Source organism: Protopterus annectens, chromosome 6.part0, assembly GCF_019279795.1.
Source record: "Protopterus annectens isolate FY-2018-M chromosome 6.part0, PAN1.0, whole genome shotgun sequence".
Lineage (NCBI taxonomy): Eukaryota > Metazoa > Chordata > Ceratodontiformes > Protopteridae > Protopterus > Protopterus annectens.
In genome coordinates, this window is record NC_056737.1 from 681,419,011 (window position 1) to 681,431,110 (window position 12,100).

A 12,100-nucleotide genomic window follows, 5' to 3' on the forward strand; every position below is an offset into this window, starting at 1 on the left:
AAACACAAGTACAACAGGATTAAAAACAATATTCCACTAAAAAAAAAAAAAGTATGAAAAGCAAAAAATGCATATAGGATGCTACAAACAGTGCAAGATTACGCATTCGGCAGCTATGAATTAAACTGTTTTGTTATATTATTTTCCTTTTCAAGTACCTCTACTAAACAGACATGTTGCAGTACTAGCCTAGGACATTTTTACTGGCCTGTAAACCTTAGTCATGTCTTTGTCACTCAGCACTTAGAAATTACAAATGGCATATTTATATATAAAGCAAAAGAGCCTTAGATGGACTAGCAAGCGCACGGAACATACAATCATTACTGAATGCAAAGCCAAAAGAAAACACACAAAAAGCAATGAGACTTAAAATGTTACTTCACTGCAACAGTGAAAAATGTGAATGCATAAAATCATTTTTTTTATCTTACAATTATGTTTCACAGTAAAAAGAAATAAAGATACTTTGTACAGCTGATAAGGTGCTCTGCAGTATGGCTTTTGGTAAAGTGGAAAGCAATTTTTAAGATAGTATAGCACAGTAACAGCCTAATAACATTTGGTAAATGTTATTTATAATACTGCATTAAATCAAGTGCGTACACATACAAAAGCATCATACATTTCAAAATTAAATACAAGAAAAAAAAGTTATGTACTCACCATAACATTCCATCTGAGTAGTTCTACTTAATTTGTCTTCAACCTGTGGGATACAGGATCCATATCGGATCCGAGCCCGCAATCTCACTAGCATCTGCTCCAAGCTCCTCCCCTTACCCATAATACACCCCCACTACCTTCCAACCCTCAGCTTGAGTTTGCTGAACCTTATACTGATAAGTCGACCTGAAAAAAATACTACATGACCTATAACTGCACCCCGCAGGCTGTTTACATGACAAGGTCCGGATGAAGGAGGGAGGGAAGGTTGAAGACAAATGAAGTAGAATTATTCAGATGGAACATTATGGTGAGTACATAACTTCTTTATCTGAAGTAGTTTACTTCATTTGGTCTTAAACCTGTAGGACAGAGTCCCAAACTACTAAACTCCTGGGTGGCCCTCATGGAAGGATATTCTGGAGCACCACGGAACCAAAGGAGAGTCAAATCCAATTTGTATTGAGAAATAAAGGTATGAGATGAGGACCAACTAGAGCTACAGAACAAATATCATCCAATGAGACTCTGGATCAAAAGGCCGCAGAAGTAGCCATGGACCTAGTGGAATAAGATTTCATCTGACCCGGAGGAGACATGCCTCTGTCCTTGTAGACCTGAAGGATGCATGGGGAAAATCCACCTAGCAATACTGACCTTGGAGACGGGCTTTCCCAAAAAGGGTTTATAGAAGGACACAGTTGATCGGATCTACGGAAGTATTTGGTCCTGTGTAAAAAAAATCATAACCGTCTATGAACATCTAACAAGTGGAGTTTGCATTCCATTTTGTTAGCAAAATTAGGAAATAAAACCGGTAAACTGATGGTTTGATTGACATTAACCGGTGATGCCACCTAGGGAAGAAAGAATGGATTGGTCCGAAGGGAAACCCTATCTTTGTGGAAAATCATATAAGGCTTGCAGTTCTGAAACCCTTTTAGCAGAGGTGATGGCCACCAGAAATGCTGTTTTCCAAGACAAGAATTTTAGATCTGTGGTTGCAGCGGGTTCAAAAGGTGGAGAGACCAGAGTTTGAAGAACCACAGTAAGGTCCCATGGGGGAACAGTATCCTTGACAGGGGGGCGTAACAGAAAAGTTCCTTTCATAAAGGCTTTACAGTCTGGACCAGGCCAGTGAGGCAGAATTCTCACCCACTTGAAAATGAGAAATGGCAGCCTATTGAACCTTGACAGTAAAAAAAAAAAAAAAAAAAAAACTAGCTCCCTGTTGAAAAATATCAGCTAGGAATTCAAGAATGGCAGAAATAGGATCCGTGAAGGGGGTCTAAACTCCTTTGAGAAGACCAAAATGAAAAACGTTTCCATTTACTGCGATAAACCTTCCTGGTTGAAGACTTATGAGCAGCCACCAGAATAGACCTAACTGAAGATGATAATCCAAGAGTCCTAGCGATCATGGGAACTGGAGCAGCCAAGCTGTGAGATTCAAGCTGTCCAGGTTCGGATGAGGAACCCCCGAAGGGTGGGAAATCAGATCCTGAATGGGATCCAAGATCCAGGGCGGAGCCAGAAGGTGAGACCAAAGGAAGGGAAACCATACCGGGCGAGGCCAAAACACGGCAATGAGGATCACTTTGCTTCCCAGTCGACGAGCTTTCTGTAGAAACCACGGAATAAGAGATACTGGAGGGTAAGCATGCAGAGGACCGGGAGGCCAAGCATGGACTACGGCATCTCTGGGGGACTCCCCTGGCAAGGGATTCAGAGCAAAAAACTCGCTGCACTTCGCATTAGAAGGAGATGCAAAGAGATTGCGGCAAGGCTGACCCACTCCCGGAAGATCTGCTCCACTACTCAGATTCAGAGACCACTCGTAAGGCATCAGAATAGCCTGACTTAACTTGTCCGCTAGAAAGTTGAACAGTCCCGGAATATGTGTTGCTATGAGAAAACGACCAGTGGAGATCGTCCATTTCCACACTCTCATGGCCTCGCGACAAAGGCGGTAACGATCTGGTCCCTACCTGTTTGTTGATATACCAGACCACTGACATGTCTGACTGAATTGCAATGGTTCCCAAAGGAAGAAAGGCATGAAAGGCTTGCAATGCTAAAAGGACCGCCCTCATCTCTATAATGTTTACGTGCAAGCTGGTCTCTACAGGGGACCACAGGCCTTGGACTGTCCTGCCCGAACAATGGCCCCCCCACCAGAGTTGGGAGGCATCCGTGGTCACTGTGGCTTCGACAGTGGGTGGAACAAAGGGTCATCCCTCCAACATGTCCGGAGAACACATCCACCAGAGAAGGGACGACCGGAAGACTTGACTGAGTTGTATTGGATGTGACAATGGAAGTTCCAACAGGGACCATTGTACAGCTAGTGTCCACTGTAGAATTCTCACATGTAACCGGGCACAAAGAAGCAGCGTTATGGTCCCCGCCATTGAACCCAAGGCTCTCAATACTGATTCCGCCGATGGAAGATGAGAATGGTAGATCAGAGAGACATGCATCCTCAGGTTTTGTACCCTCTCCAAGGTCAGGAAGACTTTGCACTGTAATGCATCTATCCTTGCCCCAATGTAGTCTATCACCTGGACAGGATCTAGAAGTGATTTGGATGCGTAGATTGTGATCCTCAAATGCCAGGCAAGCTTTAAGAAATAATCTCTGGTTTGAGAAAGCAGACGCCTGGTGGGAGCAATGAGGAGCCAATCGTCCAGGTATGGATAGACCTGAATCCCCTGAAGCCTTAGGTGAGCCACTACCACCGCCACTTTGGTGAACACCCTGGGGGCTGTGGTGAGACCAAACGGTAGGGCTCGAAATTGGTAATGATAGACTCCTAGCCAGAAGAGGAGGAACCTTCTGGAGCTTCTGTGCATCTTTATGTGATAGTAAGCATCCTGGAGGTCTAACGAGCACATCCAGTCGCTCTCTTGTAGGTACGGCATGATGGACTGTAATGCAACCATCCGAAATTTTTCTTTGGCAACTGACAGGTTCAGGGTATAGGTCCAGAATGGGCCTTAAGTCCCCCTTTTTCTTTGGCACCAAAAAGAACTGGGAGTAGAAGCCCAATCCGGACTGATCTGGGGGGACAGTTTCGAAGGCTCATTTTCCTAGCAGCTTGGAAATTTCATGTGCTGCTGCTTCCCCTTGTGTGGGTGGTATGTCTGAGAGGCATTTGGGAGGAACCTCAAAGGGGATAGAGTATCTTCTGGATATGATCTGAAGCACCCAGCGGTCTGATGTTAGACTCCCATGCCGCCAGGTGCAAGGACAAATCGTCCCCCGACTGCCTCCAGAGTAGAGCAGTCGGGCAACCCCTCAGGGTTGCTGTCCGAGCCTGTTCAAGAAATGTTCGAGACCCAAAATTCCTCAGAACCCCCTGCCTCTGGGCCGGTGTCCAATTTGTCTCCCTCTGCCTCTGGGGGAAGAAAAGCCCAGAGTGCCCCAGGAATACTGGGGCTTCTGGAACCACATCTTTTGCCCTCTGATTCTGGGAAAAGGATCTTTGAGGATTCAAGAAGTGGATTCAGACGGCAGACAGTGTCTTCCCATCCTTCTCACTCTGGACTAAAGTCTCTTTGAAGGTCTTACTGAAGAGAGTAGAGCCGTCATAAGGGGCATTGGCAAAGGATGCCTTGAAAGGTTCTGAAAACTGACAGAGCCAGGCGTTGCGCCTAATTGACACGCAAGACCCAGCCACCCTAGCCGCTCCTTCAGTAGCATGTGAAATGAATCACATGGACGTGTTGGATACTACTTTCACAGTGGCCATCCTCATGGAGAATGAGTCCCTGTCTCCTGTGACATGGACTTAGGGAGAGACTCCACCAGCTCGTCGACCAGGTCACGCTCGAGTCTTGTGACATGGGACAGGTAGTTCAGCACCCTAACTGAAAACATAGCTGAAGCATAAACTCCTTTTCCTAAGCGGTCCATCATTCGCATCTCTCGGTCAGGAGGATGAATAGAGGAACTCTCCTGGGCTAGTTCCTTCTTTGTGGCTGCTGCTGCTACCACCATAGTGTCTACAGGGGAGCCCCTGTTCCACGCTGGCCTATCTGAAGGTGGACTCAAGATCTTATCAGGCCTTTTGGGGATTGGTTCACGGTGTCAGAATCCTTCCAGGCCCATGAGGTGACTAGGTCCACAAAGGGATCTGCGGAAGTAGGCACCCAGGAAGTAGATGGGCCCGTGCCGAAAGCCTCCAGGAACCCGGACTCGTCAGAAGGAGGTTTGGGGACGGACCAACCTCCCCGTTGGCTAAGGATTTCCATGATGTCTCCAAAGTAGACATCCTCGGGAGGTGACCTGAGGGAACCTTCCCCATCATCCAAATCTGTATGCTCGGTGAGGGACTCGAGGGGGGGGGGTCCAAGTGCCTCCTCTTACACGTATGCTTGCGAGGCACCCCCCCGGTGGGGCTCTCCGGGGGGGGGGGGGGGACGACTAGCAAGCCACTTGTTCCTCAGGGGGGACCGTCTGGGGTTCCTTGAGCACAGGCTGTCCCTTTAGTAAAATGCGACGACTGGCAAGCCACTTGTTCCTCAGGGGGGACCGTCTGGGGTTCCTTGAGCACAGGCTGTCCCTTTAGTAAAATGATGACATTCATAGAAAGAGCCAAGGGGGTCAGGGCGCAGTTCGAGAGGATAGTCAAGGGTCTCGATCCAGCAGAGAGAACCCTTTCTACCACATTGAATGCCAAGGGAGAATGAACCTCCTGGAGACCCAATAAGGAAGCCAGTCTCCCCGGGTCCGACATGAGAATTGGAGCCGGGCCCGTAATGGACAGAGGTCAGAGGGAGGAAACTTGCCTGACAAAGTTGGAGCCGATGAAAAAAAGTTCCGCTCCATCGAATCCGACCTCTAAGCTCTGGCTCGGACAGCGGCTCGGATCTGACCCTCTCCAAGCAGTTGGCGTCGAGGAAGCAGTTACCGTCGGCGCTGACCCCGTGACTAAAGCCATCCTCGGATCAGAGTACTCCAAACCTGGTGGATCTGATCGGAGAAGAAGAAATCTGTGCAAAAGTGGGAAGTGAGCTCCCTCCTCCTGAGGGAGAGGGGGCTGGCAAGACCCCCATCTGGATCAGAGTACGAATGAACCTCATCATTTTATCCATGTCTACTACTGATAAGGACCGCGTGGACCTCTATGATGCCACGAACTCAGACCTTGCAGGTCGAGGAACCAAGGCCCTAGACGGACAGCGCGTCTCCTCCTGCTCCGGGGAAAATCTCTGAGATCGGAGCCAAGGGGAGTCACGGATCCCATGCGGACTCTTAGCAGGTGAAGGGTGGTCCGGGGACTGCTTAAGTTTCTCAGTCCTGGATTTAGGATCTCTCCTTCTCTCTGCCCCTTTTCCGCTCCACTTCAGCAGGCTTTGAAATGGGAGGTTGAGTCCTAGCCTGGGAGGGAGGAGAAGCAAGAGCAAGAGAGGAAGGAGAGCCGGCCACAGCAGCCGCTGTGACCGAAGCAGAGGACGAGGCAACCGGTTCAGAAGTGGGAAGAAGGCCTTTCAGGGCCAACTTAACCTTCCTGTACTTGATTGCACGTGGGTTAAATCCCGCGCATATAGGGCAGTCTGTACTTAGATGGGCAAAGCTCAAGCACATTACACAGAGTGTGGCCATCTGCTAGAGACAATTTATGGCCACACTCAGTGCACCTTTTGAACACAGGCTTATCAGCCATGCTACTATCAAGCCACATAGACAAGAGGGGGGAAACAAGAGAAAAAATAGTTTTCCCACTAAAACCACTCACCACTCTCAAGCACACAGAACACACTGAGGAGGGAGGGGAAGCAAGTACACCAACAACTAAGCTAAACTAAACTAAACAACAACAAAAGTTTAAATTCATGACGCACCAGCAAAGACAGAACCTACACTAACACGCTATACTAAGATTTAGAGAAAAAAACTCAAACTTTCAAAAGCCCACTTACTACTTAGAACTCAGGAGATCACGATGCTTCAGCAAGCTGCGGCAAACGAGATCTGGGGGTTGGAAGGCAGTGAAGGTGTATAATGGGTAAGGGGAGGAGCTTAGTGCTCAGAGCAGATGCTAGTGAGATTGCCGGCTTGGATTCGATACGGATCCGTTATCCCACAGATTGAAGACAAAATGAAGTAAACTACTTCAGATTAACTGATTATCTTATAAAGGGCCTGCTGCTGCAGTGGTCAGAACAACGTATGTGCATTCATCGATTCTCATGCATTTTTTTAAAGAATACTTGCACTTAGACATTCTGTGTGGCAAATCCACTCTGCTTCATTCAGTGTGTCCCTGTAAAGGGGGAAAGTGGAATGCTTGCCCCAGTAACAACTAGTCCTGACTGAAGAGTGTCACAACTGGAAAAAAAAAAAAATCACACTGGGTGCCAAGGTTATGTAATTACAACCCTGTTTACTTACAGGCACTTGTAGCATTGCTTCCCCTGCATAAGGGAGAACCATCCACAAACAAGGTAAATACAGACTCAAGTCTGGCCAGCCTCGTATGCAAAACTATGGAAAGACCTATGGAATCTATCAGGACACAAGGAAAGTACAGTTGTGTACACTTACCATAAAAGTAATTACAACCCTGTTTACTTACAGGCACTTGTAGCATTGCTTCCCCTGCATAAGGGAGAACCATCCACAAACAAGGTAAATACAGACTCAAGTCTGGCCAGCCTCGTATGCAAAACTATGGAAAGACCTATGGAATCTATCAGGACACAAGGAAAGTACAGTTGTGTACACTTACCATAAATGTAGATGTTCGAGTGCATTCACTGTTGCAGTCATTACATTTGGGTAACCTGCTGACAGGTTGCCTCAGTCGGCCTGAATAACAAAGTCTGGGGTCCTGCATCGGTTGCTGTCTCCTCTTCCATGACGTCAGGTCGTCAGGGGTATAAAACATGCAGCCGACACCATTTTATTCAGTTTTTCTTGCCCCAGATGTCAGGTGCCCCCCAAATGGGGAGCAAAAATATATATATATATAAATAAACAGTAAAAATATATAAATGCACTTTTAGAAAAATAAACTACCTTCATCTAAAAGCAAATACACCATAAAGGCTTTTTTGTATAGTGAGGGAAAGAAAAGGTACAGAAAGGGGATGGCGGGTGGGTAACCTGGATTGCAACAGTGAATACACTCGAACATCTACATTTATGGTAATCGTACACAACTGTACTATGTTCTTCGTGTTTCACTGTTGCAGTCATTACATTTGGGTAGAACCCCAAAGCTATGGATGGGAGGATGGAACTAAACAGCATTAGGAGCGGCTATAAGGCCCTGCAGAACAGCAGTGGCAAAGCCTGCCCTGGATTTGGAGAAGAGAGGCAAATGATAATGCTTTGTGAAGGTATGAACAGAGCTCCAAGTAGCAGCTTCTAGAATGTCTTTAGTTGGAACCCCTCTGAGAAAAGCTGCTGAAGTAGACGCAGCCCTGGTGGAATGTGATCTGATCCCCTTGGGCACAGGTTTACCATGCTGCAAGTAGCAGAAACGAATGCAATGGCTTAACCACTTAGAAATAGTCTGCTTTGATATAGCCTTCCCCTCTGACCCTGCAGCAAATGCTACCAGTATCAGACTTTCTTAGAGATTTGGTCCTGTTTAAGTAGAATCTTAGTTGTCTGTGTACATCCAATGAATGCAGAATCCGCTCCCCCTTGTTCTGCGGATTTGGGTAAAATGTTGGCAGGTGAATGGTCTGGTTAAGAGCCACACTGTATACCACCTTAGGCATAAAAGAAGGATTGGTCCTGAGGGACACCCTATCCGGGTAAAATATAATAAAAGGCTCCACTGCCATGACAGCCTGAAGTTCTGAAACCCTTCTTGCTGAAGTGAATGCCAAGAGAAAAGCTGTCTTCCAAAATAGAAATTTTGGTACTTGCGTATTATCGCAACCAGATTTCGCAACCTCTTTTACTTTCTTCACTTTTACTGAAATGTGATATCGAAGGGTAGACTGGCAGAAAGTCTGTTGGGGATATCGGTAGGGGGTTTAAAAAAACTAGTAAGACAATTTTGAGGTGTGTGGGTAGCGTCCTTTAAAGACGTCCAGCACTGAATTCAGCGATCGCAGTGGTTGCGTGTGTGTTCGTGTGTTGGGGCTGAAAGGAATGCAGGAGTTAGTGTACGATCTGTGGAATGGATTATTTTGTACTGCAGTTCCTTTTGGTGAAGGACTACTACTTCTTCGGCTTTACCTTTTTTTTTTTTTTGGATCATGTACGACAGTATTATGAAGGTTATAAACAGGTTTGGTGGACTTCGGTAGCTTCATCATTGAACCGGCTGATAAATAATACAGGTTTGAAAACTCGAGATTTCCTACTTCACCGACTACAGCATGTGGAAGGAACACATTCGCAGTAGAATGGGACTCGCTTAACTGACAGGAGATGCTGGCTGCAAAAGGGGAAACCTGTTTTTTAACCTTATCTTATGAGCTGTTTCAATGACAAACCTTCCTAAAAGTACAAAAACATTACAGAACACGTCTCTAACCTTCATAACACTGCAGTGCTACTATTTGACCTAAACAGAAGCAACCAGCATTAGCGCAAAAATCTGGTTGCGATAATACGCAAGTACCGAAATTTTATATCCGCAGTAGCTGCTGGTTCAAAAGGAGGCAGGGTGAGTTTTTCCAGCACAAAATTGAGGTCCCATGCAATTGAGGTCCCATGCAGGAGTTAGAGATCTTCTGGGAAGCCTTAAATTTTTGGCCCCTCTAAGATGCTGTTTAAGCAGAGGATGAGAAAAGAGGGGAGGCTCTGTGTTGTAATGAGCCGAGATGGCAGAGGCATGGATTTTTATTGAAGAAAAAGATTGGCCCTTGTCGAGCATCTCAGTCAAATATTGTAAAATCTGAGGAATATTGGGTTTGCTGTGTCTATTCCTTGTGCTTGGTTCCAAGCACAGAATCTCTTCCATTTATCAGCATAAGATTTTCTAGTACTAGGCCTTCTGGCTTCCAAAATGACATCCATCACAGATTTACTGAGAGGTGTTTGAATAATTAACTGATCAGCCATGCTGCAAGATTCAGAGTTTGGAGCGGAGTGTGGAGAATTTGATAGTTCTGCCAAGACAGTAGATGAGGTTATTTGAGGCAAGTACCATGGAAGAAGCTGAGACATATTCCTTAGAAGTGGGTACCAGTGCTGGCGAGGCCAGTCCAGAGCAACTAGGATCATTTTTGGTTTTTCCTGTCTGACTTTTAGTAAGGCCTTGGAGAGTAGAGGCAGAGGGGGAAAGGCATAGACCGATAGGTTTTTCCAGCTGAAGGATAGGGCATCCGCTTTCCGTGCTTTTTTGTGAGGAGTTCTTATGCAGAATTTGTCCAACTGATAATTTTGGGGAGAGGCAAATAGATCTAGGTCTGGTTTCCCCCATTTTTGTGTTAACATGCTGAAGATTTGTGGATCCAGTTTCCATTCGTGCGAGTCCATAAGATTTCTGCTTAGGTCGTCTGCCAAGAGTATTTTGCTTTCCTGGCAGGAACTGAGCTTGAAGATGTATTTGGCAAGTTAAGGCTGTGTTCCACAAGGCCATGGCTAGTCTGCAAAGGGAGTAGGAATGTGTACTCCCCTGCTTGTTTATGTACCACATAACTGTGGTGTTGTCCGTCTTTATCAGTAGTTGTCCTGGATGAAGTAAGTCCTTGAAGGCTGCCAAAGCATTCTGAACAGCTAGCATCTCTTTCTGGTTGATATGCAGATGCATTTGGTTTGGGCTCCATTTGCCCTGAATGCATCTCCCTGCCAGGTGGGCCCCCCAAGCATAGTCTGATGAGTCTGTAGTTAGGGTTTGGGTGGCAGGGGGTAGAGTGAATGACAGTCCCTTGTTTTGGTGACGTGTCTCTGCCCACCAAAAAAACTCTTGTTGTAGGCAGGGAATGAGGGGAATCAATGTTTCCAGACTGTGACAATGTTGACTCCATAAACTTTTTAGGTACCACTGAAGTTTCCTCATATGCAGTCTCGCATATGGAATTAATAGAATGCAGGATGCCATGAACCCCAAAGCCTGCAGAATTTGTCTTGCAGATAACTGGGTTCTTGTTGCCATTTGTTTGAAGTATGTTGTCAGTTGCCTTTGTTTGTCTGGCGTGAGGTAAGTCATCTGGGCAGTTGTATTCAAGCTTGCACCCAGGAATGTGATTATTTGAGAGGGTACCAGTTGTGATTTCTTTTCATTTATGGTGTACCCTAGGCATGCTAGAAGCCTTTTTACAAACGCCAGATGTTGAAGAAGAGTGTCCTTGTCCTCTGCTTGAATGAGACAGTCGTCCAGATAAGGATAAATTTGAATGTTTCTTTGCCTGCAGAATGCAATCACTGGTGCCAGGCATTTAAGACCCTGGGCGCAGTAGATAAGCCAAAGGGCAGTGCAGAGAAATGGTAATGCATGATTCCCTTATTGGGATATGCAGGTATGCCTCTTAAGTCTAGAGTCACTAACCAAGCATTCCTGCCTAGCATAGGCAGTAGCTGTTGTAAAGTCAGCATTTTGAATTTTGGAATGTCCAGGAACATGTTCAAAATCCATAAGTCCAGTATTGGACGCCATGAATGGTCTTTTCTGGGTACCAGGAAAAGTCTTGAATAAAAACCTTGTCCTTTTTCCTTTTCTGGTACCAGTTAAATAGCCCCCATATCCATGAGGGACATGACTTGTTTCTGGGCCTCTGCTCACTGGTTTTGTGGCAGATCCGGTCATCCGTTTGGAAATGGCAAAGTATGGAAATGAAATCTGTACCCCTGGGATAATATGTTTAATACCCACTTATCCTGGGTAATTAACTGCCAATTTTGAGCATGAAGTGCTAGTTTTCCCCGCAAGGGGGCTGCCAAAAGTGTGCTTGCTGATGGTAGAGGAAAGTCATTAAGACTGCTTACTGTAGGGTTGTGCTTTGTTTCCTCCAGATTTGGAGGTGGAGGCACCCCACTGCTTTGACTTGTAATAACCCTGTGATTGGTATCTGGAGCCTTTTTAGCGCCTGGATTTGCCTTGAGTGGCTCTGTTGGACACCAGAAAGGACAAATTATTAGTAGGCCAGTGTCTAATGAACCTGGGTGGCTGCACTTGCAAGAAATCTTTTACAGTTTGCATAGATTTAGCTTTGTCTTCCATTTTCTTTAAAACCTCTTCTGCCTTATTACCAAACAGAGTATCATTCTGCAAAGGGGCATCCAACAATTTAGCTTTAACATGATCAGGCAGATTTTGCTCCTTGAGCCAGGCATGCCTTCTAATCACAGATCCAGTAATGGCGGTCCTACAAGAGGCCTCCAAGGAATCAAAACCACATTGCAAAGTATGCTTTCCAACCTGTTCTGCTGAATGCAATAATTTCTGCAACTCTATTTTCCACACAATCAGAAATCAACATCATTTTCTGTTTCAGTAAGCCCATGACATGCTGTTGATATTTAA

General features: G+C 45.9%; 1 protein-coding gene across 1 annotated transcript in view; it reads right to left on the reverse strand.

The window, feature by feature from the left end:
* JAG2 (jagged canonical Notch ligand 2) overlaps nucleotides 1-12,100 on the reverse strand; it is a gene marked incomplete in the record, with an annotated part of 565,751 nt that overhangs the window by 70,013 nt on the left and 483,638 nt on the right.